The sequence below is a fragment of the Balaenoptera physalus genome (genome assembly GCF_965194825.1).
Source record: "Balaenoptera physalus genome assembly, chromosome: 4".
Lineage (NCBI taxonomy): Eukaryota > Metazoa > Chordata > Mammalia > Artiodactyla > Balaenopteridae > Balaenoptera > Balaenoptera physalus.
The window spans coordinates 68,993,589-69,020,640 of record NC_138891.1 but is presented as its reverse complement, the minus strand read 5'-3'; the positions used below and the strand labels follow the sequence as shown (position 1 = coordinate 69,020,640).

Genomic DNA, 27,052 nt, shown 5'->3' with positions numbered 1-27,052 from the left:
TTCTTCTTCTACTTGATCAAGTTTGACATTGACACTCTCTATTGCATTTTTCAATTCATGCATTGCAGTCTTCAGCTCCAGTGTTTGTGTTTGATTCTTTTTTATGATTTCTCTCTTACTGAACTTCCTATTTTGTTCATTTGTTGTTTTTCTGATCTTACTTAGTCATCTATTTGTTTTCTTGTAGCTCACTAAGATTCCTTAAAGCAATATTTTGAATTATTTGTATATCTCCATTTCTTTGAAGTCAGTTACTGGGAAATCATTGTGTCCCTTTGGTGAATCATGTTTCCTTCATTTTTGTGTGTTTCTTATAGTCTTGTATGGATGTCTGCACATTTTATGAACCAGCTACCTCTTCCAAACTTAATGGACTGGTTTTGGAGAAAGATCTTTACCTATAGGTGGGTACGAGAGTGCTGGCGTGGTAGAGTGTGGTAATTATGGCTTTGGGGAGGGTGCAGTTGTGTATCCTCCATGTAGCTCCATCAGCTGAGGTCAGCATCACCACAGATTGAGGGGGTCCTCAGTAGCCAAGGCTGTAAGTGTCTGTAGTCATGGTGAGGGCTGTTAGGGTCTTTGGTAATGAAGGCTCCTGGGGTCTTCCTGATCTCTTTTTTTCACACAGGGGAAGTCATGGCTGAGTGGATTCCTCTTGGCACTGGGCTGATTTGTGGGTGCTCTCACATTTGCAGTGGCACCAGTGTCTGATGTGTAGGTATCTGTGAAATGGTCATGGAATTGGAGTCTGTAGTATGGGCATGCATGGAAAGACTGTGCCTTTAGGGTTTGGAGGCACTAGTGCCCAGGTAAGGTGCCCCCACTTTAACATTGGTAATGGTGTGAGTGATGCAGGCACTTATGGAGTGACCACATGAAGCTGAGGAATGGAGTATGATTGTGCACAGATCTACAGCAGCTCTAGGTTCTGGGATACAGGCACACCTTCTGCAGCAATGGCTCCAGTCCCTAGGTGCAGGCACTTTTGGAGCCAGGGCATGGAGAGTGGGTATGCATGGAGCTACCACAGCTTCAGGGGTTGAGACATGGGAACTACTGCTGTGGTGGTGGCTCCAGTGTCCTTGTTGTGGGCACTTGTGGAGAAGCTATGAAATCAAGGTCTGGAGCACAAGTGTGTGTGTGAGAGTGAACATGTTTCTGGAGCCAGGATCTGGAATGTGAGTGTGCATGGAGTCCAGGATGTGTTGGGTTTGGAGTTGAGGGCAACTCATTACCATGGTGGGCAACAGTGGCTCCTTCTTGGGGGTTTCAGTAACGTCCTTTTCTCAGGGGGGGTCTCAGGCAGTGACAGCTGTTGGTTATTTCAGTGGTGAAAGCTGCCAGTGTCCTCAGTGGAGGAGGTCACTGGGGTCTATGCTGACAAACTCTACTGAGTCCTCCATTGAGAAGGTTGCAAGGAGTCCTTGACTGTCAGAAGGGCTGTTGAGGTCCTCTATGGCAAAGACTGCTGGGGTCCTCTATAGAGCAGGGGACCGCAGTGGCACCCTCTGTAGAGCTGATACTGATAACTTCCACTCTTCTTTGTTCCTAGTCATATTCAGATGGCTTAGCTATACTGATCTCCCCAGTGATCTTTTCTGTGTGATTATTCTATTTTTTGCTCTACTGTGTTGCTGTATGTTCTTATTTGGACTCTTGAATCTTCCCAAAGCTATTTTCATGTGAATAGGTATCTGTTTTTTTTGTTTTGTTTTGTTTTGTTTTTGCTGTGTGAATGGATGAAGGTTTGTATCATCCACTCCACCATTTTGCTAAAATCACCACTCCTTACTCTGTCTTTAGTTATCGTGATTATTGGACTTGTTTTATCATTCTTACTAGTTTACTTGTTCACTTTTATTTGTGTATTTTCTGCTTATTCTTAACACAGTTCTTGGCTCATGGTAAACCTCATGAATATTTGTAGAATATGAAATATCCAGTGCCTGGCATATAGTAGGCACTCAAAAAATGTTTGTATATAATTGGTTTGGATGAAGTATTATAGTGTACAGCAATGCATGTCCTTCTGCCTTCAGCAGTAAGAGTCATTTCTTTTAATCTCCTAAAGCTGGCTTAGCTAATATACCTGCTCCAAATGTTCACTTGCATATAGAAATAGTGGGTCTATTCCTGAAACAAACTAAATCCATAAGGCTTTAAATCCAATCCAAAAGGCTTGGATGAGGGCAATAGCTTTGCCTAGAGCACCTCACTGACATTTATTCACGGAAGGAAACCACCCTAACATTAGAATGAGTTGAGCAAGCTGTAGGTGTTACAAATAGGATTCCAGTTGGGAAACCCACACAGCACACACCAACAAAAAACCTTGCAGCCAGTCTTAAGCTAAATGCACAGATGTGTGTGGGGAATTCCTTAAATAGCACAGGTGGGTTGTAAGTTTAGACTGTGATATCTCAACTGTGTGCTATGGGGGTGTGGATATGGAAAGAAAAGTAAAACATAAGTGCAGGACATTTTAGGTTGGAATATGACAGTAGGATACCCAACTGGATACCCAACGTTTCGAGAATATCATACTTCTCTTGACAAAACACTTAGATAAATAGAATGATAGGTAAGCGCACACACACAGACACACACACACACACAGACACACACATACCCTATACCTATATTATATCATGCTCCTTCCTCTGTTGTAAAAAAACAAGCTTGGTTTATTTGGATTTCCAATGCAAAAAAAAAAGGTAAGAAACCACAAACATACATACAATTGAAAATTAAAACAATGTAGTCTTTTTTTTTTTTTTTCTTTCAAAGGAAGATTTGAAAGTGCTCCATCTGGGAATCAAGATATATATGGATCTAGGAACCAAGGGAAGGAAATAAGATTCTCAACTCTCACCATTCCTCCCTATGTCCCAATTGCATAATTGGTCTTGCTTGTCACTGCACTCTTAAGCATCACCAAATTAGAGTTCCTGGTTCCCAAAAAAGTAAACACGTTTCCAGGAGCCACAGTAAGGTTTCTCATGAACTTGAAAGTGAACCTACCACCTGCTTTCTTCTGGCTCCTCATGTCAATAGATCAATAGACAAAGTAAACAACTGATGTAATAAGGGTGCAATCAGCCCAGATTATCAGAAGTGATGCTTTCTGTTAGCTAATGTTGGCAGGGAGGAGTATGTTTGGCACTGCCTTGTTGCCTTCATATCCAGTAATTATAGTTATTGGACAATAGCAGCAACCACAGCCTAGGAAGGCAACTAAGGGACTAGACTTCATGGGGCTAGCAACTCAGACCAGCCAACATGCTGGCCCAAGATGAGGAAACACTACAATGAACAGTTGGAGAGAAAGAAAATGATGACAAACATCAATCACAGCCTCATTACTGTAGCAAGGACTGAAGTATATTTCAATAACTAACTTGCCTTAAATCTTAACATCTAAGTGGCATTATGTGGCCAACATCTAGAATGAGACTTGGTGACAGATTGGAAAAAGGTGAAGGCAACCTGTTCTCACAAAAAGGGGGACTCCATATTGGGGTATGGAGACCTGAGTGATGTAGAGGGTGGTCTCTATCAGATTTCATTTATGGACTATTTGGGATCCTCTCAGCCTCACCTCTCTCTTGCTATGGTCATAGCTGCATAGCTTTACAACTTCACACATCTGAAATTCAACAGTACCTTGTCTCATAACCACACTGTACACTTCTTCCCTCCCACCTTGGAGCTTTTCTATCATTTGGAAATGAGAAGCTGTGGGACTCCACTTAAGCCCACATATGTGCACACCAGTGGTGTGGGGAATTTGACAACTTATGGGGGAAATATTTGCCCAATGGGAAAAAAGAGTTGGAGTATAAATGATTCCCTCATTTTCTCCATGCAGAGTCTGTTCTGATGTATAGTTTATATGGCTTCTCAGAGGATAGTACCTAGGGATCAACCAATTAGTCACACTTAGTGGTAAACCACTCAATAATATATCCTTGTATCAGTTCTCCCTCTTTCCTTTTTACTCTCCCCTTGTCCCTCATTCTTATTCCATAAGATCCTTCTCCCGAATAAAGGAATAGTGTACAAGCCTTTTTATATCTGTCTCACTTTCCTGAGGAACCCAGGCTAAGACATCTGGACAGTGCTGTTAGTCAATTTCCACAAAAAGTAGTTGGAAGATGTTTCCATCTCACCTGGAGATGGAGAACCTTGGAGCCCTTCAAAAGTCAGCCCTTATTTTAAAGTTTTTCACTTTTGGTAAATTGAAGTCCTTGATGACATTAACCAATAAAATTTTGTTTTTCTTCAAGTCATTTTAGGAAAATCTGCCCTGAAATTACATCTAATACAGCACCCCAAAACAAGTTCCTAACCTGGTTCTGTCATTTATTTTAGTTTTACGATTGCTCCCACCCTTATATTAAAGAGAAAATAAGACAGAAGAACAGAGGCAGATTCAGAAGAAGGAGAAAGATGAGAAGGAGGCCATTGTTAACTGAATAGTCCAAAGAAACTGTACAGGAATAGGTGGTGTATGAAGCAGGGTCATCCCTCCCTGTCTGAGTTACCTGGTTAGGTGAGTAACCAAACTAATTTAGGCATGTCTCAGACTATCATCATCACCATCATCACCATCAATATCATCACCATCATCATCACAATGATAAAACCTCATTAGGTTAATGTAGGTAACAAAAGGTACTTGGTAAGAAGAAGGACTTCATGAAATGTAAATCTCTGTGCAGATTAAGTTACTGCTATTATAACTATTCTTAGCCTAGAGATTCTTAGCCTCTCTCTGTGGGATCTCCAGAGAGGCAATATGTGATTATAGGGGAGGTGTGAATTTTGAGAAGACTCGTGTCATGTCCTGTCTCCATTACTTCCTGCTTGGTCTATATCCATGTCCCTACGTTGCTCAGAGCCTCAGATTCTTCATGAGTAGAATGAGAATAATAATAAAGACTACAGTATATACTCCCTACAGAGATGTTGTGAAAATCAGTAAAATAATATTTGTGAAAGCACTTTATTAACTATCAAGAGCAAGATAAATATTAGTTACTATTAATGTTCTCCCCCATCATCTTATTAAGGCATTTTCCTGGTTGAAGAGATGATTATTCCACATTATACTTGGCTAAGCAAATCACAAATATATAATTGTCCCCTTGAATTATCAATAATAAGTTGAAGTGGAAAGTTCATCTTCTTCAGGTTGTCAGACTGAGAAATCTTTCTACATTACCACCATGGGAACTTAAGATCACCAAAACTTGTGAGGCATCTCTAGTCCATTGAGAACAGACACACACAGATAGTTATAAGCTATTTCTTCAAGTACTAAATTATTTAATAATAATTTAAAAGTCCTTTAATTCAGAGATGGAGTATAGCTGATTTTGAGCTGAGAAAAACGTAAAATTAACTTTTGAGCAAATAATTTTAGCCTCTCTGTGTTTCAGTCTTGATTAGTTTAAAAATATGGGTGAAGAGACTTATCGGTAGAGGCTGGGAGGAGAGAAGAAAGACTGGCGATTTAAAAAATGGACTGGAAACAGTGAACCTCCCAGTGGCATTTTACCTAAACACCTCAAAAAGTAAATTTTTTTGTAAAACCAAAGTACTTACCCTTCCAAAGGAATTTAAAACAAAATATAAATTTATCTAAAATGTGTACTTAAATATCTTCACAAAAACTTAACATACAACTTCCAGTTTCCAGTTCTACCTGTAAGGAGCTTGGAAGTCAGCACTCCATCTTAACAAGTGAAAACCTGAACAGATTGAAAAATCAAGAACTCTTCTTAGATCCATAAGAGAGGAGAAGACACCAGGCAAACCCTGCCCCCAAAGACTGGAGAGGTCAATAGGTGTACACAGGGAGATGTGGCTTACCAGAGAAGAGACTCAACAGTGGAAACCACCCTAAGAACAAATCTCAGCGTGGGAAAATATGGCTGTAATTGATGAATTGTTGGAACTCTGACACCTCTGAGTTGTTTCAGTGCAGGGAACTCTGGGAGTCAAAAACTCCAGGAGGACACAGCCCTGGTGGTGGAGGTGAGAGGGACAACATAACATTGTGAGATTTATCTCCAGGATCTCGACCAGGTTCTCATAGTAAATATAGGAGAAAAATCCCTTGAGGCTTTTGGCGAGGGATGAGAAAGAAACCATTTTAAAATATGCCAGTGCAGTCTGTTCTCAACAAGGTCTGCTCTCAGACAGAATTAGTAAACTAGAGTAACCTGATGGGGTATTATCAAGTCTAACTGACCTGGGCAAGGAAAATACCTAAATGAGCCCACTCCAGCCGTACTGTCCCACCTAAGAGGGAGGCAAAAACTGATAAACAATTGTGAAGTTCAAAGTCCAGAAGCATAGGCTAACTAAAAGACTGAAAGTTAACCTTAAAATTATACAACATTCCCACACACCTCCTCCACCCCCAGCAACAAAACCTCAACACCACATTACTAAAAGCCTATTTACAGCAGTTCTTTTTTCTTTTTTTTGCAGTTTTCTTTTTTTTTAAACATCTTTATTGGAGTATAATTGCTTTACATTGTTTTGTTAGTGGCTGCTGTATAACAAAGTGAATCAGTTATACGTATACATATATCCCCATATCTCCTCCCTCTTGCATCTCCCTCCCACCCTCCCTATCCCACCCTGCCAGGTGGTCACAAAGCACGGAGCTGATCTCCCTGTGCTATGCGGCTGCATCCCACTAGCTATCTATTTTACATTTGGTAGTGTATATATGTCCATGCCACTCTCTCACTTCGTCCCAGCTTACCCTTCCTCCTCCCCATGTCCTCAAGTCCATTCTCTGCGTCTGTGTCTTTATTCCCGTCCTTACACGGTACATCATGTCAAGCTATTAAGAAAAATTACAAGAAATACCAAAAGGCAAAAAGACACAATTTGAAGATACAAACCAGCATCAGAACCAGGCATGGCAGGGGTGTTAGAATTATCAGACTGGAAATTTAAAACAAGTACGATTAATATGCTAAGATCTCTATGAACAAAATAGACAGCATGTAAGAACACATCTAAAAATGTAAGCAGAGAGATGGAAATCCAGAGAAATAACCAAAAAGAAATGTTATAGTCTAAAAAAAACCAAAACACTGTAACAAAAAATGAAGAATGCCTTTGATGAGCCTATTAGTATATCAGACACAGCTGAGGAAAGAATCTCTGAGAGAGATTGAAGAAAACAGAGCAGAGAGTTCAAGGACTGTGGGAAAAATATAAAAGGTGTAACATGTGCATAACAGGAATATAAGGAGAAGGAAGAAAGAAACAGAGAAATATTTGAAACAATAACGACTGAGAATTTCCCCATTAATGTCAAGCAGTCATGAAACCAAGAAGATTGCAGAATACTAAGCATGTTAAATGTCAAAATATCACATATCAGCATATTCAAATTATCAAAAATCAAAAATAAAGAAAAAACCTGAAAAGAGCCAGAGAGCCTATAGAGAAACAAAATAATAATTACTTCTGACTTCTCCTCAGAAATCATGTAAGCAAGAAGTGAGTGAAGTGAAATATTTAATGTGTCAAAGGGACAAAATCAGCCACCTAGAATAAGCCTAGCAAAAAAGGCAAGAAAAGGAAATAACAGGTATACACATTGAGAAGAAAGACATAAAACTTTCTTGTTTATAGATGACATTATTGTCTGTGTAGAAAATCTGAGGGAATTGACAAAAAACTCCTGAAATTAATAAACGATTTATAACAAGTTCGCAGAATACAAGGTTAATGTACAAAATTGTTTACCATATACCAACAATGAACAAGTGAAATTTAAAATTAAAAACTCAATACTATTTACATTAGCACTAAAAAAATGAAATACTTAGATATAAATCTAACAAAATATATACTAACTATATTTGAGAAAAATTACAAAACTCTGATAAATAAAATGAAAAAGGACTAAATAAATGGAGAGATATTCCCAGTATGTAAATAGGATGACTCTATATTATCAAGATATCAGTTCTTCCCAATTTGATTTATAGATTCAGTGCAATCCCAACAAAAATACAAGCAAGTTTTTTTATGGATTTTTGACAAACTGATTCTAAAGTTTATATGGAGAGGCAAAAGGCACAGAATAGGCAACAGAATATTGAAGGAGAGGAACAAAGTTGGATAAAAGATGTTACCCAAATATATTATTTACTACAGGTAGAAATTAAAAGGGTGTGGTATCAGTGAAAGATTAGACAAATAAATCAATGGAGCAGAATAAAGTCCAGAAATAGACCCACATAAATAGAGTCAACAGATCTTTGACAAAGGAGCAAAGGCAATACAGTGGAGCAAAGATAGTCTCTTCAACTAATGGTGCTAGAATAACTGGATATCCACATGCAGAAAAAAAGAAAGAAAGAAAGAGCCTGAATCTAGAAAAAGACCTTACACCTTTCACAAAAATTAACTCCAAATGGATCACAGACCTAAATGTAAAACACAAAAGTGTAAAACTTTTAGAAGATAACATACAAGAAAACCTAGATGACTCTGGGGATGGCGATGATCTTTTTAGATACAACACCAAAGCCATGATCCATTAAATAAATAATTGAGAAACTGGATTTCATTAAAATTAAAACTTCTGCTCTGTGAAAGGCAATATCAAGAAAATGAGAAGACAAGCCACAGACTGGGAAAAAGTATTTGCAAAAGACATATCTAATAAAGGAGGGTTATCCAAAATATACAAAGAACTCTTAAAATTCAACAATAATAGAGCAAACAACCTGATTAAAAAGTGGACCAAAGACTTTAACCTCATCAAAAGAGATACAGAAATGGCAAATTAGTATACAAAAATCGTTCCATGTCATGTCATTAGAGACATGCAAATTAAAACAATGAGATATACCTGTTAAAATGGTCAAAATCTCAAACATTGACAACATCAAAGTGCTGATGAGGATGTGGAGCAAGAAACTCTCATTTATTGCTGATAGGAATGCAAAATTGTACAATTAATTTGAGAGACAGTTTGGCAGTTTCTTACAAAACGAAAGACACTCTTACCATATAATACAGCAATTATACTACTTGGTATCTTTCCAGAAGAGTTAAAAACATTGTCTACACAAAAACCTTCACACTAATGTTTATAGCAGATTTGTTCATAACTGCCAAAATTTAGAAGCAACAAAAATGTCCTTTAGCGGGTGAATGGATACATAAACTGTAGTACATCCAGACAATGGAATATTATTCAGTCTAAAATGAAATGAGCTATCAAAGCATGAAAAGATTTGGAGGAAACTTAAGTGCATATTACTAAGTGACAGAAGCCAATCTGAAAAGACCACGTATATGATATTCTGGAAAAAGCAAAACTGGGAGACAATAAAATGATCAATGGTTACTAGGATTATGGGTGTGAAGAGATGAGTAGGCAGAGCACAGAAGATTTTTAAGGCACTAAAATACTCTGTATGTTATTATAATGATAGATACCTGTCATTACTCATTTGCCCAAATACTTAGAATGTACAACATCAAGAGAGAATCCTAAAATAAACTATGGACTTTAGGTGACTATGATGTGTCAATGTAGGTTCATCCTGGATAAAAAAAAAAAAAAAAAAAAAGTACCCATCTGTTGAGTGTTGTTGCTAATGGGAGAGGCTATGCATGTGTGGGGGGCAGGTTGTTTAAGGGAAATCTCTGTACCTTTTCTCAATTTCATAGTAAATGTAAGACTGCTTATAACATAAAGTTTTTAAAAAGTTATTATACATATTTATTTTATTTTTAGCCACTTTTCCTTTTTGGAAAATAAAATACTCTGAGGTACAGACGAATTGGAGAAAGAGGTGCACATAGGTGTTAGTTATATTGACAGTAAGTTCATACAACTAAACTCAGTAGATGTTTTTCAGTCTTTAAGCTACTTGTCTTTAAGCAGCAATCCTTCCTGAAGAAATATCTTTCTTTGGCCTTTGGAATACCACATTCTCTCATTTGTTTTCCTGCGTCTGTTCTGCTTTCTTAATCTTCCTGATTCTTTCTTTCTTTGTTCAGCATGTAAAAGGTAGATTAATTTATGACTTAGTTTGAAGTACTCTTTCCTATCTTCCAACTCTAAAATTTCTTTTTAAGTGAATCCATTTTATCCATGGATTCAGGTACCACCAAGTAAAACGATTCACATTACATTAACCCAGAGATTTTGTCTGTATTCTAGAATCTTAGAAGTAGCTGCCATCTTGACATTTCTACTTGAATATGTCAAAGATACTCCAAGCTCAACATGCATAACACTGAACTGATGACCCTTCCAACCAAATAAAAACAAAACTACAATGACTCAAAGAAAACCCAAAGAACCCAAAAGCCCCAAACCCTGTTTTATCAGTTTAACAGTGTTCCTTTTCTTGATGAAAGGTAACATCACTCATTCAATTGTCCCGCCTAAATAGGATTTATCTTTTCATTCATTAATTTGATTTCTTGTGTGCCAGACACTATTTTATATGTTTAGAATAATATCATTAAATAAAACAGACACAGATTCCTGCCCACCTGAGGAAACAATTTAATCTCATCTACACCCCTATCTATCAAGTTCTAAATTTTTGCCACCTAACTGTCTCTTAACTTTGTGCACTTTGTTTCAACATGAGCATGAGCTAGTCTAACTACCATTAATTCTCATTTGTACCATTACTAAAATAGCCTTCTAACTGGTCTTTCTTCTCTATTTGTGTCCCTTTCAATACCTACTCTTTCCTGTAGCCAGAATGATGTTTACAAAATACTAAACTCATCATGTCCTCTTCTTGTTCAAAAATTATTCAATAGTTCTCCATTACTCTCAAGCTTAAGACCAAAATATTTCACATAGCCTGTAAGGTTCCACATAATTTGGCCACTATTAATATCTCTAGCCTAAGTTTCTTATTTTGCTTTTCTTCACTCTTTCCACTCTTGCCCACTGACCTTTTTTCGTGTGTCCTTGAGAACACAAAAATCTCTCCCACCAAAGCTTTCAAACATGCTCTTCCTCGTGTTGGAAATGCAGGTCAACTCCATTCTTACCCATCTTCTACAAGGTGACTTATCATAATTCATAATTAAAGTTAATTGTTGCACAGTTAGAGAAGTGGAACTCAGAAATGAGTTCCTACACTAGTGATACTTAATTTTATATAGGACTATGCACTTCCTCTTATGAGTACTTGAAACAATTATAATCATATTATATCATAACAAATCAAAATAAGGATGAAGGGAAATCTGCTTTCAATAATGATAAAATAGATTATATTAATCCAATTCTCACATAGTTAACAACTATAAACGTTGGACAAAATTAAGAAGAAACAATAGGAAACACTGAAGAGTCACAAAACATAGACAAAATGGAGGTGAATCTATCCTTAAAAGAAGGAAAATATGCTGGATGAACTTTGCATTAATGTAGCTTTCTGCCTGAGGGAATGCCCCAGTTTGTTCACCATAGTGTGGTTAGAAGTCAGGCACAAAGATACTATTTGAAGAGAAAAGAACAGAGTTTGAGGCTACTGTAGTGGCTGAAAATTAAGTGGGCAATCCTGAGATAGAGGGATCCAGAGAGGGAGAATTACAAAAATCTACAAATTACACCACCCAAATCCTTGCCTGAACTCTGAACTACATATATGCAGGATATAATCCAGATAGCTCAAAGAAAGCAATAGATGAAAGGATGAAAGAACTAAGCACAGATTTCACCTGCTGTCAAACACAGGGGAAAAGAGTTTGAACTTTGACTCCAGTCAAGTTAGTTAACTACTAGAACAAAATTCATCATGTTTCATTGAAAGATAAGAGCATTCAGTGTCTCCATGATATATTAGGAAAATGTCTAACATAATATAAAAATGATGAAATACATTTAAAAATAAGAAAATATAATTAATATTTTAAAAGTATCAATGTAAAGAAACTCTAAGATGATCCAGAAGTTGAGACTAACAGATGGGAACTTTAGAGCAAGTATCATATTATAAATATGTTCAAGTACTTAAAGGAAAACACAGTTATAAACAATGGAGAGATGATGAATATTGACAGAGGTATGGAAACGTAAAAGAAAGACCCAAATGGAAATTCTACACCTAACATTTACAACATCTGAAATGAAATAGTTGCTATATGAACTTAATATCAAATTAGAGATGGCAAAATAATGTGTAAGTGAACTTGAAGATAGATCAATAGGAAATTCCAAGTCTGAAGAAGTGTGAGAAAAAATGATAGAAAAGAAGGAACAGAATCTCAGTTATCTGTATAAAAATATCAACAATTCTAACATAAAAGTAACTGAAATCTCATAAAAAAATGTAAAGGAGAATTGGATACAAAACTATTTTAAAATGATGATGGCTGAAATTTTCATAAATTTGCTAAAAAATATAACTTATAAGTCCAAGATTAAAAAAAAAAAAAAACTCAAAAGAAGTCCACAAACCTCAGTAATGATAGATGACAAGGAAAACATCATTGATATCTCATAGTCAAACAACTGTGTACCAAAGATAAAGACACAACCCCAAATGTTGGCAGAGAAAAACAACCCACTACATACAGCAGAACAATATAAATATTGCCACTCTTTGATTAATACCACTAAAATAATTATGGCTTCACAATACTGGTGTGACTGTGTAAAGAAAAAAAGTATTTTCATTACAATACACATCACATGTTGAGGACTTTGTGTGTGTGGTATTTTTTAGTCCATCAAGGTTTAATATTATTTACAGTGAGGAAATATTTACTTAAATATAAGGGTAGTCTACAATTGCAATATTTAAAACCCCTTGGGAGCATTCCTTCTAGACCTGACCTACTATTAACACAGCCCTGTTAGTGTTCTAACTAGTCAGTTTTCCCCAAAGTGCCACTGCACTGTTCCAGGTGCCCAAAGAAGGAACAAGACTCTGGCTAATAGAATTAAAACTGAAAATGTGATTTGAAATTCATAGCATTTTCCTTATGGGAGCTTCATGTTATATTCAGTGGTTTCAACCTTCTCTCTTGTTAATTCTTATCAGAAACATGGAACAGTGGAAAATGATGGAAATAGCATCTCTAAAAACTCTATTAACAAAATTTTATATCCAAATATTTTATATAGAAAAATATATTTCAAAAATAAAGTAAAATAAACAATTTTTAGATAAACAGGATTAAGAGAATCTGCTTCTATTAAACACACACTACAATAAATGTAGAAGGATTTTTTTTTCTTTCTGGCTACAGATAACAGACATGAAATTGAAATGTGGATTTAAAGCAAGGAATGGAGAGCATATAGATGGTAAATATGTGAATAAATATAAAAGACTATATTTTTCTTATATAATTTCTTTAAAAAGACTTGACTGCATAAAGCAAAATATTATAACACTATCCTGGGGTTTATACAGTAGTTAGTGGTAATAAGTAAGACAAATAGCTTGAAGAATGGAAAATGGTAATAGAACTATACCATTTCAAAGTTATTATCATGCATTTAAAGTATATGATATTAGCTCTAAATACATGGTGATAATTTAGAAATATATATTGTATTTCTCAGAGTAACCACTAAAAAATAATGCAAAAAAGCCCCTCCAAATAAAAAAAAAAAGGAGGATTAAAATAGGATGCTAGAATTTATCTAACTCAAAAGAAATGAAACATGAAAGAAAAGATGACATAGATAAAAAACAAATAGAAAATTGGTAGATCTAAGTCCAACCACAAAAATAATTACATTAAAAATAAATGGATAAACCACTCCATTTAAAAGTCAGGCAAGATATAAAGGCAAGACCGAGCTACTAGTTATCTATAAGAGATATATTTAAATATAAAGACACATTTAGTTAAAAGTAAAAGGATAACAAAGAATATATAGCATTCAAATAGTAATCATTAAAACCCTGGAATGGCTGTTTTAATATCAGACAAAATCAATTTCAAAAAAAAGAAGTATTTCCACAGATAAAGAGGGACATTTCCTCATTATAAAAAGGTCAATTTATCAGGAAGATATAATACTCCTGAATGACTAAGCATCTAATTATAGAGCTTCAAAACACAGGAATAAAAACCTGACAGAACTAAGGAAATATGGAGAAATCTGTAACCATTGCTGGAGATTTTAAGAACACCTTTTCAGTAATTGATAGAAAACCTAAACAAAAAAATCAGTAAATACATAGAAGTTTTAAAACAACATTATCAACTATATTGGCTCAATTGACATTTATGGAACACTTCACCCAATGAGTACAGAATAAACACCACATCATGGATCATAAAACAGTGTACGCAATATAATTTAAAATTGACATATTTTAGAGCATGTTCTTTGACTACAATATTAGAAAGCAATAACAAGTTATCTAGAAAATCTCCAAGTATTGGAAAACTTGACAACTCACTTCTAAATGACCCAAACATCAAAGAGTAAATCACATGGGAAATTATAAAATGTTTTGAACTGACTTATAATTAAATACAGCACATTATAATTTGTGAGAAGCACTAAAATATATAGAGGGTCATTTTTAATTTTAAATGCTTATATTAGAAAAAATAAAGGTAACAGATCAATGGCTTAAGCTTTCGTCTTTTGAAGATAGTAAAAATAAATAAATCTAGAGAATGTAAAAAGAAGTAATAAAGATGAGAACAGCAATAATTATGTAGGAAAAAAGCACTACAAGCAATTAACATAGGAATATTTGGTTGTTTGCAAAGAATAATATAATAACTCCTAAAAGAAATAAACAATAAAACAGCACACAAATTGCCAACATCAGAAATAAAAAAGAGATACCAACACCAATCCTAAGACACTAAAAACTAAAAATGGAATATTATAAATAACTTTATACCAACAAATTTAATAACTTAGATTAAATGGACAAATTCCCTGGTAAACCTAATTCACCAGAAGTGGAACAAAATAAAATAGAAAATCTGCAAAGCATAAAATTTATTGAATATGTTGAATTCATTACCAAAAGCGTTTACACAAAGAAAATGTAAGTCCATATGGTTTCTAAGGGTTTATTCTAATAAGTATTTATGGAAGAAATAACACCAGGGTTACATAAACTCTTTCAAGTAATAAAAAAAAAAAAAATGGGAGACCATTTCCAAATCACTTTATGAAGCAAGCAACATCCTGATAACAAAACCTGATAAAGATATGCATTGAAATAAGATATTACAGATAAATATCCTCCCATTAACATAAAAGCAAACGTTCTTAATATTGTCAAATTAAACCCAACAATACATAGGAAGAATCATACATTATGATTTGTGTGTATATCGCCATCTATCAAACACATCATATTTATTGGCAAAATATCAAATGATAATCCTCTCCCCTCCAAGATCAAAAACAAAACAAAGATGTCTACCCTCACCAATTTGATTCATTATTGTACTGGAGGTCCTAGCCAGTGTAACAAGACAAGAAAAATAAATAAAAGGCAGAAAGATGGGAAAGGAAGAAGTAAAACTGTATTCATAGATAGCATGGTTGCTATATAAAAAGATGAATGACAAAGATTGTACAAAGCAACTATTAATATAGATAAACAAGTTTAACAATGTTGACAGATACAAAATCAACTTACCACAAACAACTATATTTCTATATAATAGTAACAAAAATTGGTAAATACATAGTTTTAAAAAGCAGCTCCATATAAAATAACATCAAATAACAAAAATAATTAGGAATAAATTTAACATAAGAGATGCAAAACTGAGCAGATTTTAAAATACCTAAATAAATGATATACTACAAACATGGATGGGAAGACAGGATTTTGTTCAGATGTTAATTCTCATATACATACAGTCTCAGTCATCATAGCAACAGACTTTTTAAATTGACATCGACAAGGTGATTCTAAAATTTATATGAAAATATAAAGGGCTTAGAATAGCAAATCTAACTCTTTAAAAAAAAAAAAACCAAAATTGAAGAATTTACACAACCTGATATCAAGATTTATTACGAACCTACAGTAATCAAGGTAGTGTGGCATTAACACAAAAAATAGACAAATAGGTCAATGGAACAGAATGCTAAGCATAGAAATAGATCCACAATTATACAATTGAAATTCAATTAAGACTTCCCTGGTGGCGGAGTGGTTAAGAATCCGACTGCCAATGCAGGGGACATGGGTTCGAGCCCTGGTCTGGGAAGATCCCACATGCCATGGAACTAAGCCCATGAGTCACAACTACTGAGCCTGCACTCTAAACCCCGTGAGCCACAACTGCTGAGCCCACATGCTGCAACTACTGAAGCCCGCATGCCTAGAGCCTGTGCCCAACAAAAAAAGAAGCCACCGCAAAGAGAAGCCCATGCACTGCAACGAAGAGTAGCCCCCTCTTGCCACAACTAGAGAAAGCCTGAGAGCAACAACGAAGACCCAACACAGACAAAAATAAAAAAAATTAATTAATTAATTAATTAATTAACTTTAAAAAAAGAAAAGAAATTCAATTTAAAAAAGCACCAAAATAATTCGATTGAGAGACAGTAATCTTTACAACAAATGATGTTGGAACTACTAGATATTCAAAGAGAAATGAACCTCAACCTCTGCCTAAAGTAATATACAAACATTGCTTCAAATGAACAATAAAACTAAACCTAAAAGCAAGCTAAAAATACACACTTCTATAATAAGACAGGATAATAATTTTCTGACCTGGGGACAGGCAAATTTTCATAGGTAAAACACAGAAATTTGTAGGCATAAAAGAAAAAACTATAAATTAGACTTCATTTAAATTAAAATTTCTGCTTATAAGAAGATTACATTAAAAATTAATAGGCAATATACAGTGGACAAAAGAGCCTCTTCAATAAGTGGTGCTGGGAAAACTGGACAGGTACATGTAAAAGTATGAAATTAGAACACTCCCTAACACCATACACAAAAATAAACTCAAAATGGATTAAAGACCTAAATGTAAGGCCAGATACTATCAAACTCTTAGAGGAAAATGTAGGTTGAACACTCTATGACATAAATCACAGCAAGATCCTTTTTGACCCAGCTCCTAGAGAAATGGAAATAAAAACAAAAATAAACAAATGGAACCTAATGAAACTTAAAAGCTTTTGCACAGCAAAGGAAACCATAAATAAGACCAAAAGACAACCCTCAGAATGGGAGAAAATATTTTCAAATCAAACAACTGACAAAAGATTAATCTCCAAAATTTACAAGCAGCTCATGCAGCTCAACAACAAAAAAACAAACAACCCAATCCAAAAATGGGCAGAAGACCTAAATAGACATTTCTCCAAAGAAGATACACAGATTGCCAACAAACACATGAAAGAATGCTCAACATCATTAATCATTAGAGAAATGCAAATCAAAACTACACTGAGATATCATCTCACACCGGTCAGAATGGCCATCATCAAAAAATCTAGAAACAATAAATGCTGGAGAGGGTGTGGAGAAAAGGGAACACTTTTGCACTGTTGGTGGGAATGTAAATTGATACAGCCACTATGGAGAACAGTATGGAGGTTCCTTAAAAAACTAAAAATAGAGCTTCCATATGACCCAGCAATCCCACTACTGGGCATATACCCTGAGAAAACCATAATTCAAAAAGAGTCATGGGGCTTCCCTGGTGGCGCAGTGGTTGGGAGTCTGCCTGCTAATGCAGGGGACACGGGTTCGCGCCCTGGTCTGGGAGGATCCCACATGCCGCGGAGCAGCTGGGCCCGTGAGCCACAACTGCTGAGCCTGCGCGTCTGGAGCCTGTGCTCCGCAACGAGAGAGGCCGCGATGGTGAGAGGCCCGCGCACCGCGGTGAGGAGTGGCCCCCGCTTGCCGCGGCTGGGGAGAGCCCTAGCACAGAAACGAAGACCCAACATAGCAATCAATCAATCAATCAATAAATCTTTAAAAAAAAAAAAAAAAAAAAAAAAGAGTCATGTACCAAAATGTTCATTGCAGCTCTATTTACAATAGCCAGGACATGGAAGCAACCTAAGTGTCCATCGACAGATGAATGGATAAAGAAGATGTGGCACATATATACAATGGACTATTACTCAGCCATAAAAAGAAATGAAATTGAGTTATTTGTTGTGAGGTGGATGGAGCTATAGTCTGTCATACAGAGTGAAGTAAGTCGGAAAGAGAAAAACAAATATAGTATGCTAACACATATATATGGAATCTAAGGAAAAAAAAAAAAAAAGGTCATGAAGAACCTAGTGGCAAGATGTGAATAAAGACACAGACCTACTAGAGAATGGACTTGATGATATGCAGAGGGGGAAGGGTAAGCTGTGACAAAGTGAGAGAGTGGCATGAACATATATACACTACCAAATGTAAAATAGATAGCTAGTGGGAAGCAACCGCATAGCACAGGGAGATTAGCTCAGTGCTTTGTGACCACCTAGAGGGGTGGGATAGGGAGGGTGGGAGGGAGGGAGATGCAAAAGGGAAGAGATATGGGAACATATGTATATGTATAACTGATTCACTTTGTTATAAAGTAGAAACTAACACACCATTGTAAAGCAATTATACTCCAATAAAGATGTTAAAACAAAAACAACAAAACAAAACAAACAAACAAAAATTAATAGGCAATACTCATACTGGCAGAAAATCTATATGCATGTGTATGTATGTATATGTTGTATATAAATGTATATATGCATATATATATGAGATGAAGAATTTGTATCCAGACTATATCAAGAACTCCTATAACTCAATAATAAAAAGATTTAACAGAATACAGTGGAACAAGAGAGGCAAAAATCTTGAACAGACATATGCAAACGCCAAAGCCAATAAGCATACGAAAGAATTTTTAATATCATTACCCATCAAGGAAACACAAATTAAATTCATAATGTAATACCACTGCCCACCTGCTTGAATGGCTAAAATTAACAAGCCTGACAACACCAAATATTGTATGTGAAGCAATAAGAACTTTCATACATTGCTTGTGGGGATACAAAATACCACAATCAGTTTTGGAAAAGGTTTAGCAGTTTCTTATATAATTTCAAGCATACACCTACCCTATAACCAAGTAATTACACTCTTAGGTATTTATGCAATAGAAATGAGGACATATTTTCTCAGAGAGGCTTGTACAGAATATTCATAGAAGATTTACTCTTAAAAACTCCAAACTGGAAACAACTCAAAAGTTCATGAAGAGTACATGATTTTATTTTGTTTTAATTATGGTATATTTATGATCACAATAGAATATTATTCAATAACTAAAAAGGAACAAACCATGGATTATGCCACAGTATGGATAAATCTCACAGATATTATACTGAGTGAAAGAACATAGATACAAAATCATATACTTTATGATTATTTATATGAACTTTTAGAGAAGGGAAAACTTGTCTTATAATAATAATTTTAAAAAAGGTTACCTCTGGCAGAGGAGGCAGAGAAGGAAATGAGAATTGACTGAAAAGGGGCAAGAGGGAACTTTCTGGAATGATGGAAATATTCTATATCTTGATTAGGATGGTGATTATATGGAGATATATATATATATGTGTGTATATATATATATATATATATATATATATATATATACACACATATATATATATACCCACATATGTAAAATGTTATTAATACATACACATAATGTGTACATTTTAATTTATGCAAATTATATCAAAATAAATTTGTTTTTAATACATACATACAATATTTTAAAATAACTTTTTATACATACAATACATATTTCTTAGAGAATAACAGCAATACAAATGACTGTTGACTTCTCACCAGAGTCATTATGGTGCTAAAGATGAACAAAACAAAACTGCCTATCCTGAATTCCATATTCAGTAAAAATATCCCTCAAGATACTTCTTCAGAGACACAAAAATCAGAGAATTTGTTTCCAGCTGACCTACACTATTAAAAACTTTTCAAAATGCTAACTGAATTTATTCAGACTGAAAAAAAAGATACCAGATGGAACTCTGGATGAGCAGGAAGAAATAAAGAACATCAGAATAGATACATATGTGGGTAAATATAAAAATACTTTTCAAAAAGTATCTTATTTTTATATGTAGTTTTAAATTTAAAATACAGTTGTCCCTCGTCACCAGTGGGGGTTGGTTCCAGGACCCACCTCAGTTTCCCAAATCCAAGATGCTCAAATCCCATAGTCTGCCCTCCTCCCTATATATGATGTTCCACATCTGTGGATTCAACAAGCTGGGGATCATGTAGTATTGTAATATTTATTGAAGAAAATCTCCCTCTAAGCAGACCTGTGCAGTTCAAACTGTGTTGTTCAAGGGTCAACTGTACTATTAACTACTTAAAATAATAACAATATATTATGATGTATACTGTATGTGGAAGTAAAATGTATAACAATTGGAGTATAAAGGGTGGGAAAAGGCAAAATGTAATTATATTAAGATTTCATAAAGTAATATCCTATAATATTATTTGAAGATAAACTGTAAATAATTAAAGATATTTATTGTAATCTCTACAGCACTAGCTAAAAAAGTAACACAAAGTAATATAGCTAAAAAACCAATTCAGAGGATGAAAAAGAACACTAAAAATAGTGATTCACTCCCCACGCCCACCCCCCAAAAAAGATAGGAAAGAAAGACTAGAGGAGCAAAGAATAAATAGGCTAAATGGAAAACGTAAATCATATCTATAATTACATTAAATGAAAATGAACTAACCACATCAATTAAAAGGCGAAGATTAAAAAACTGAATTTAAAAAAGACCGAACCGTAGGCTGTTCACAAGAAACACACTTTAAATGTAGAGCACAGACGGTTGGAAATAGTAGGGTAAAAAAAGATACATCATGTAACCTTAAACATAAGAAAGCTGGTGTAGCTATATTAATATCAGGCAAAGCAGACTTTAAAATATAAAGTATTACTGGAGATAAAGAGGGACATTTTATAGTGAAAAACATCCATTAGGAAGACTATAATCCCAAATACGTATTCACTTAATAAGAAAGAGACAGAACCCTTCACTTTATTTGGATGTTAAATTCTGTTAAATGTTAAATGTCAAATAATTTGGAAGCAAATGTTGGAAACTTCTGTAGCTACATGTCAGTGATGTAGGACTCCTGTCTCAGGCAGAAGAGCAAAGACTTAGGGTAGCAGAGTGAAGGTATAGTAGGAATCTATGCATCTACCCACTTGCTTATACTGTTCAACCATTTGTCTTACCTCACTGGGTCCTGTCTTACCTCTAAACTTCCAGTTTTAAGTAAATTAATATTTGTAGTCCAAAGCATCCTACTCAAAACAGTGAAAAATAAACATATAATTGCTAAATTAAATAAATAAGGTAAAAATAATCCTGCAAATAAACTAGAAACTTAGTTCCCATTAGCAGATTCCGAGGAATCTGGGAGTGTCTGATTCACCTACTGCAACAAAGCTAATATTGAGGAAGCATTAAAGATTTTTCTAGGACTCTCAGGGTCATGTAAATCCACTGGGAAGAATGTCAATTTTATGATCTTCAAAGATGATATTTTAGATTTTTCCTTTGGAATATTTTAATTGTAGATAAGCCAGTCTCAGATGTATCTTGAGTCAAACAGAGATACTTTATTAAACCCCAGTTTATTCTTTAAATGACCACTCTGATATCCTTGCCTCTGAGTAAACCTCCCTCACCATGTTCAGTCGGGAAAAGCTCTCTTTCTTCAAGCACCTGCATCTCTTCTTCTATCCTTCCTTGTATCTGTTACTCTGTATTTAATTCTTTTTTTTTTGTTTCTTCATTTATCAACTCAACCAATGGATATGCTTCTTGAAAATAAGTTTCATGCTTTACATGTCTTCATATTCATCATGTCTGGTTTAGTGCTTATCTGAGTGAATGTTGAAATAAATTGAATCAAATCCAATGAAATCTAATCCAATAAAATGTATGTATTTGTGACAATGTTGATCTTTTTTCAAATCTACTGTTAGTGTATCTTGGACCTATATGTGTATGCATAAAGTTAAGTTTTTCAAATTAAAAGCAATAGACACTCTCTTAGCTACTTTCAGTCAAGTGAGTTTATTTTAAGGACCTATGTGTCAGTAAATGATGAAAGTGCTCAGATGAACCTGGATTATTTGTTGCTCAGTTTTTTGGAAACTCTAGGTTGGAGTTATTTACTGACATCTAGCAGAAGCAGGAGTTCACGACCTTCACTTTAGTGATTAATATGAACTAAAAACGGAGACACTAAAAAAATTAAAGCATTAACATGGTTAAAAATACTCAGGTATGTACTCACCTCTCAGACTTGACAACTGATAACATTGTCATATTTGTTTCAAGTCTCTTTTTTTTCCTAAAAGAAACAAAACACTACAAGGTTGAACACATTTTCAAGCATTCTCAGGCCCATTTTTCTTCCTTCTCTCCAGAGGCAGCCACTAATATGAATTTATAGTATACCATTTTCTTTATTTTTACTTACATATATATAAATATATATTCATAATCCATATATATATTTCCTGTATGTTAACAACCATTTTAATTACTCCTCTCCAATCTTCAACATTACTATTTAGTATTTTAATTCCACCTCATTTTTTTACACATGCAAAAAAAAATGTTATTTTAAAATTTACATTTAATACTTGTGCTTATTTATTTATTTAAATTTTGCTCATATTTGCTTATTACATATTACTGCTTCCTTCTGGGTTTATTTTTTTTCCTGCTTAAGTATATTTCTTATTCATAAATTCCATGGACAATGCTTTCACTTAGCTTTTTTTTGGTAGTGTTTTTATTTCATCCCCAGATTTGAATTATAGTTTAGCTGGGTATATAATTTTAGGGTGACAGTTTTATTTTTCCCTCAGCACTTTGATAATATTATTCCAAAAGTCAGCTAGCCTCAATTTTTGCTGATAAGAACATTTTCAGTGGTCAATTTCCTAGGCAATCTTGTGCAAATTCTGAGTACTGGAAGTTCCTCTATGGGACAGTTTTCTGGTTGCCTCTGCTTAGGTCCTATGGGTAGGCTGGCTCCAACTTTTTTTTTAATCAGGTTTTCTACTTGGGGTTCTTCCAAATAGCTCAGGTGGTATAAATTGGGTTGCACACAGGTATAGGACTAAGATCTCAGTCTCTTACAGGTCACTTGGTTCATGTCTGTGACTTCAGAAGCCATTGCTCAGTGAGAAGAGATTTCAGAGATTTTAAGACGTTACACATATACAGAGCTGCACTTATTTGGCTTCTGGTTTATACTAAGAGCTCAGATACAGTCCTCACTGTATGTGGGGATTAAAGTCTTGACCAATTTTTGCATGCAGCATTAAAAATTCAAGTCACTAAGGCATATAACCTTATTCTCTCAGAGGCAACATGTTGCAACTCTTGCTCATAGCTATGGCTCTGGGATTATTTTTTTTATTTCTGGCATCTGGATATTTCTCTTTATTGCTTTATAGGCTATCTAACTGTTTTTAATTTATTTAAAATACATTAGCTAGCATTAGTATGTGTTCAAAGTAAGAGCAAGAACTTCTGCTCTATTAAGTCTGTCCTTTAGACCAGAAGTCTGACTCTTCTGTTCCCTCAGTCTGCTTCTTTTTGAGTTTCTACCTATTTAATAGCCATTGCCCCTGTGAGCAGATATTTTATGCTAGACCACATCATATGTTAGCAGCCAGTTTATGGATTTGCTGCTTTCGGGCCAGTCTATGTTACTGAGCTGACTCAAAGAAAAACCCAAGTCAGCTTCTTTTAGTAGAGGTGATAGGTTGGGATTTGGAAAGAAATTAGGCCTGGTAGGCACTATTATTAACATATTTTGTATAGTCTGTAATGTAAAGTTCTAACTTATGAAATGAGTAGTAGATTGGATATTGCTTAAGAAATAATAGTGTCACATAATAGATATGCTAAATTATTTTTTGAAAGAGTGAGTACATCAATGAATGAATGGTCTATGTTTTCATATAGGCTTTGCAGTCATTTGATTTGAGCAAAAACTTCTCTGTTCCTCAATTTCCTCAACTTTAAAATAGTGAGAATAAAATTGGTTCTGCATACTTCTTGTTGTTACAAGAACAGAATCACAAGGAGGCAGAGTATGTGGAAATATTTTGAAACTGTAAAATGCTATATAAATGTGATTTATTGCTATTGCTATTGTCATAACATAACAGAAAGTTACATTTGGATTCACAAGACCATTTATGTAGTCTTATTATAATCTGTGATCTGTAATGATAAAATAATAAAGCTGATTAATCATTAAGCCATTCTTGATCGTATTTCATTATCATAATACGTCATTGGTGCCAAAAATGTAAACAACCATTTAAGAATCGTGCTGATTGAAATGTTAGGAGACAGCCTGATTTGTGAAGAAAACTTAGTCTTTGGAACTAGATTTCTTTGGTTTTCAAATACAAGTTCTGCCATTTGATAGTTGTTGAATCTTGAGCAAATTAGTTTCTCTGAATTTTGGTTATTTAACTTTTGAAATGGGGATAATTATATCAGCTTCTGATTGTCGTAGGAATGGCATGATGTCGGTCAGTGAGGGTAGGTAGACCCTACTGTCCTTCGTCTCCTCTCTCCAACAAGTATCCTGCTTCTTCCCAATACAATCCTGTACAGCAAATTTTAAAGTCAGAGAGATTGTAAAGGTCTACATAGTTGGAAGAAGACATTTTACTCTTCTAAAGGAAAACACTGCCCATAAGCATAACTATTTATAAAGTGTGCAGCTGTGGCTTTATTTAGTACAGTTTTATCAATGTAAGCCATCATAAATGTGCTTCAAGAGACGGTCACTATCTGTGGTTAACTGAGCTTTATGGCCTGTCACTATGGACTGTTTCATGCAATTAATGTAATTCCCTGAATAATTTTGAATGCAGATATATAGCCTAGGATTTTCCAAATGAGGGTGTGTGTAACAAAACACTGTAGTGTGTTATGGACATGCTGTTGACTATGATTCTGTTATACTCCAGAGGAAAATGTTACGTTTATTTTCTCTCTTTTAACCTTTCAAAAGATAATGTGTTTCACAAAAATAACTTACACTATATGTCTTTGATCTGCTCTTTAAAATTGGAAAGAAATTATTCAATGTATTTGGAGAAGTTCTCTCTGTACCCTTTATGTGTAACTTTACTCTGTTCTGTTCTGGGTTGTTGCGAATTAACAATAATTGATTAGCTAATTTATTTATAGATCTGAATACAAATTTGAAACTCCTGAATAAAATATGTTGAAAACTCTTCCTAAGGGTAAGCAGGTTGATAAAATGTAATAGGAAACAGACTCCTTTGAAATATTTTGATTTTAAACTTTTCTTTGTTTCCCTCAAGGGTAGGTTTTGTCTTCAGACTATGAGACTTGTGTTGAATATGAGCACTGTCATAATTGAATGAACCTTTAATTGTAGACTTTGGGTGGCTTTCACAAGGAAGAAGAATTTCCCCTTAATTAAATATATTTTTGCTAATTATCTCTGCATTAATGGCCTGACTGCTATTATTCATCATGTGGCAATCATAAGTAAAGGTTTAGAGCTGAGGCAAACTGTCCTACACAAGGTCTTTTCTTCCCACTGCCTAAGAGACTCACTGTTTCTGTTCTGGGTCCTAGAAGACCCAATAATTCTCGGGTGCTTGGGCTTTGATTACTGGACACAGGACTTCTGACTCTCCATCATATAAAGTAGTTGTATTAGTCATGGTTCTTTTATTTATAAGCAGAAGATACACACTCCAACTGTCTTAAGGGGAAAAAAAGGAAATTTATTACTTTACATGATTGAAAAGTCCAGGGATAGAAAATACTTTAGATATTGCTGGATCCAGGGACTCATAGTACTTCAGGAGTCATTCTCTCTTCATCTCTTGGCTCCTCTGTTGGTTTTATTCAGGTGGTCTCTTCCCACAAAGCAAGGAAGGTCGTAGCAGCTCCTATTCTCTCAGTAACCCCATCAAAATATTATATTTCTTTCTGAAAACTCTAATAGTAATCCCATTTCAATTGCTTTGGACAGATTTGGGCCATGTGGCTTTTATAAACTAATTATAGAGGTCAGGGAAATACTACTGATTGGGTGTGCTTAAATCACATACCCTCTTCTGAATCTAATCCTAGCTGTAAACCAAGGATTGAAAGAAGGAAAGAGTTGGATACCCTTAAAAAATCAGAATTTTATTACTGTGAAATGGGGGAATGGATACCAAGATGTAAAAAAAAAAAAAAAAAAAAAAACCCTCATCGTGCATTTGCCAAGAATGTGATATATGTGTTGAGCCTGAAATAATGAATGAACAAAAGTTCCATAAGGTGAACAAGTAGTTGTAGGAGATAGAGTAGTGGGCATTTGAGGCAAAGGGGACAGGAAGACATAGGGATGGTTAAACAGTGTGATAGTTTGGAGGAACAAGAATAGGTTGCTGTTATGGCTAAATCTCACAGTAACCACCTCCATGTAGTTTCACTTCTGGCAGGAACAGGGCACTTGAGACGCTAGGCATTCTAAGGACAAAAAATTTAAAAATTATACTGTACAAATTTAGGTTGATACATACAATGGAATATAGCTCAGCCATAAAAAAAGAATGAAATAATGCCATTTACAGCAACATGGGTGGACCTAGTGATGTCATACTGAGTCAAGTAAGTCAGACAGAGAAAGACAAATATCACATGATATCGCTTATATGTGGAATCTTAAATAATGGTATGAATGATCTTATTTACAAAACAGAATTAGAGTCACAGATGCAGAAAATAATCTTATGGTTACCAGGGGGGAGAGGGGGAGGGATAAATTGGGAGATTGGGTTTGACATATAAACACTATTATTTAGAAAATAGATAACTAATAAGGACCTACTGTATGCCACAGGGAACTCTACTCAATACTGTGTAATGGCCTATATGGGAAAAGAATCTAAAATAGAGTGGATATATGTATATGTATACTGATTC

At 34.8% G+C, this 27,052-nt stretch overlaps 1 protein-coding gene across 8 annotated transcripts in view; it reads right to left on the bottom strand.

Moving 5' to 3' along the window:
- Nucleotides 1-27,052, bottom strand: part of IL1RAP (interleukin 1 receptor accessory protein) — a 165,248-nt gene continuing 138,196 nt past the window's right edge. For all 8 annotated transcript variants that reach the window (XM_082461475.1, XM_082461478.1, XM_082461476.1 and 5 more), the window contains one exon: nt 1-27,052. This exon is cut by the window's right edge and continues 15,908 nt beyond it. The gene's annotated coding sequence lies outside the window, so the exon portion shown is untranslated.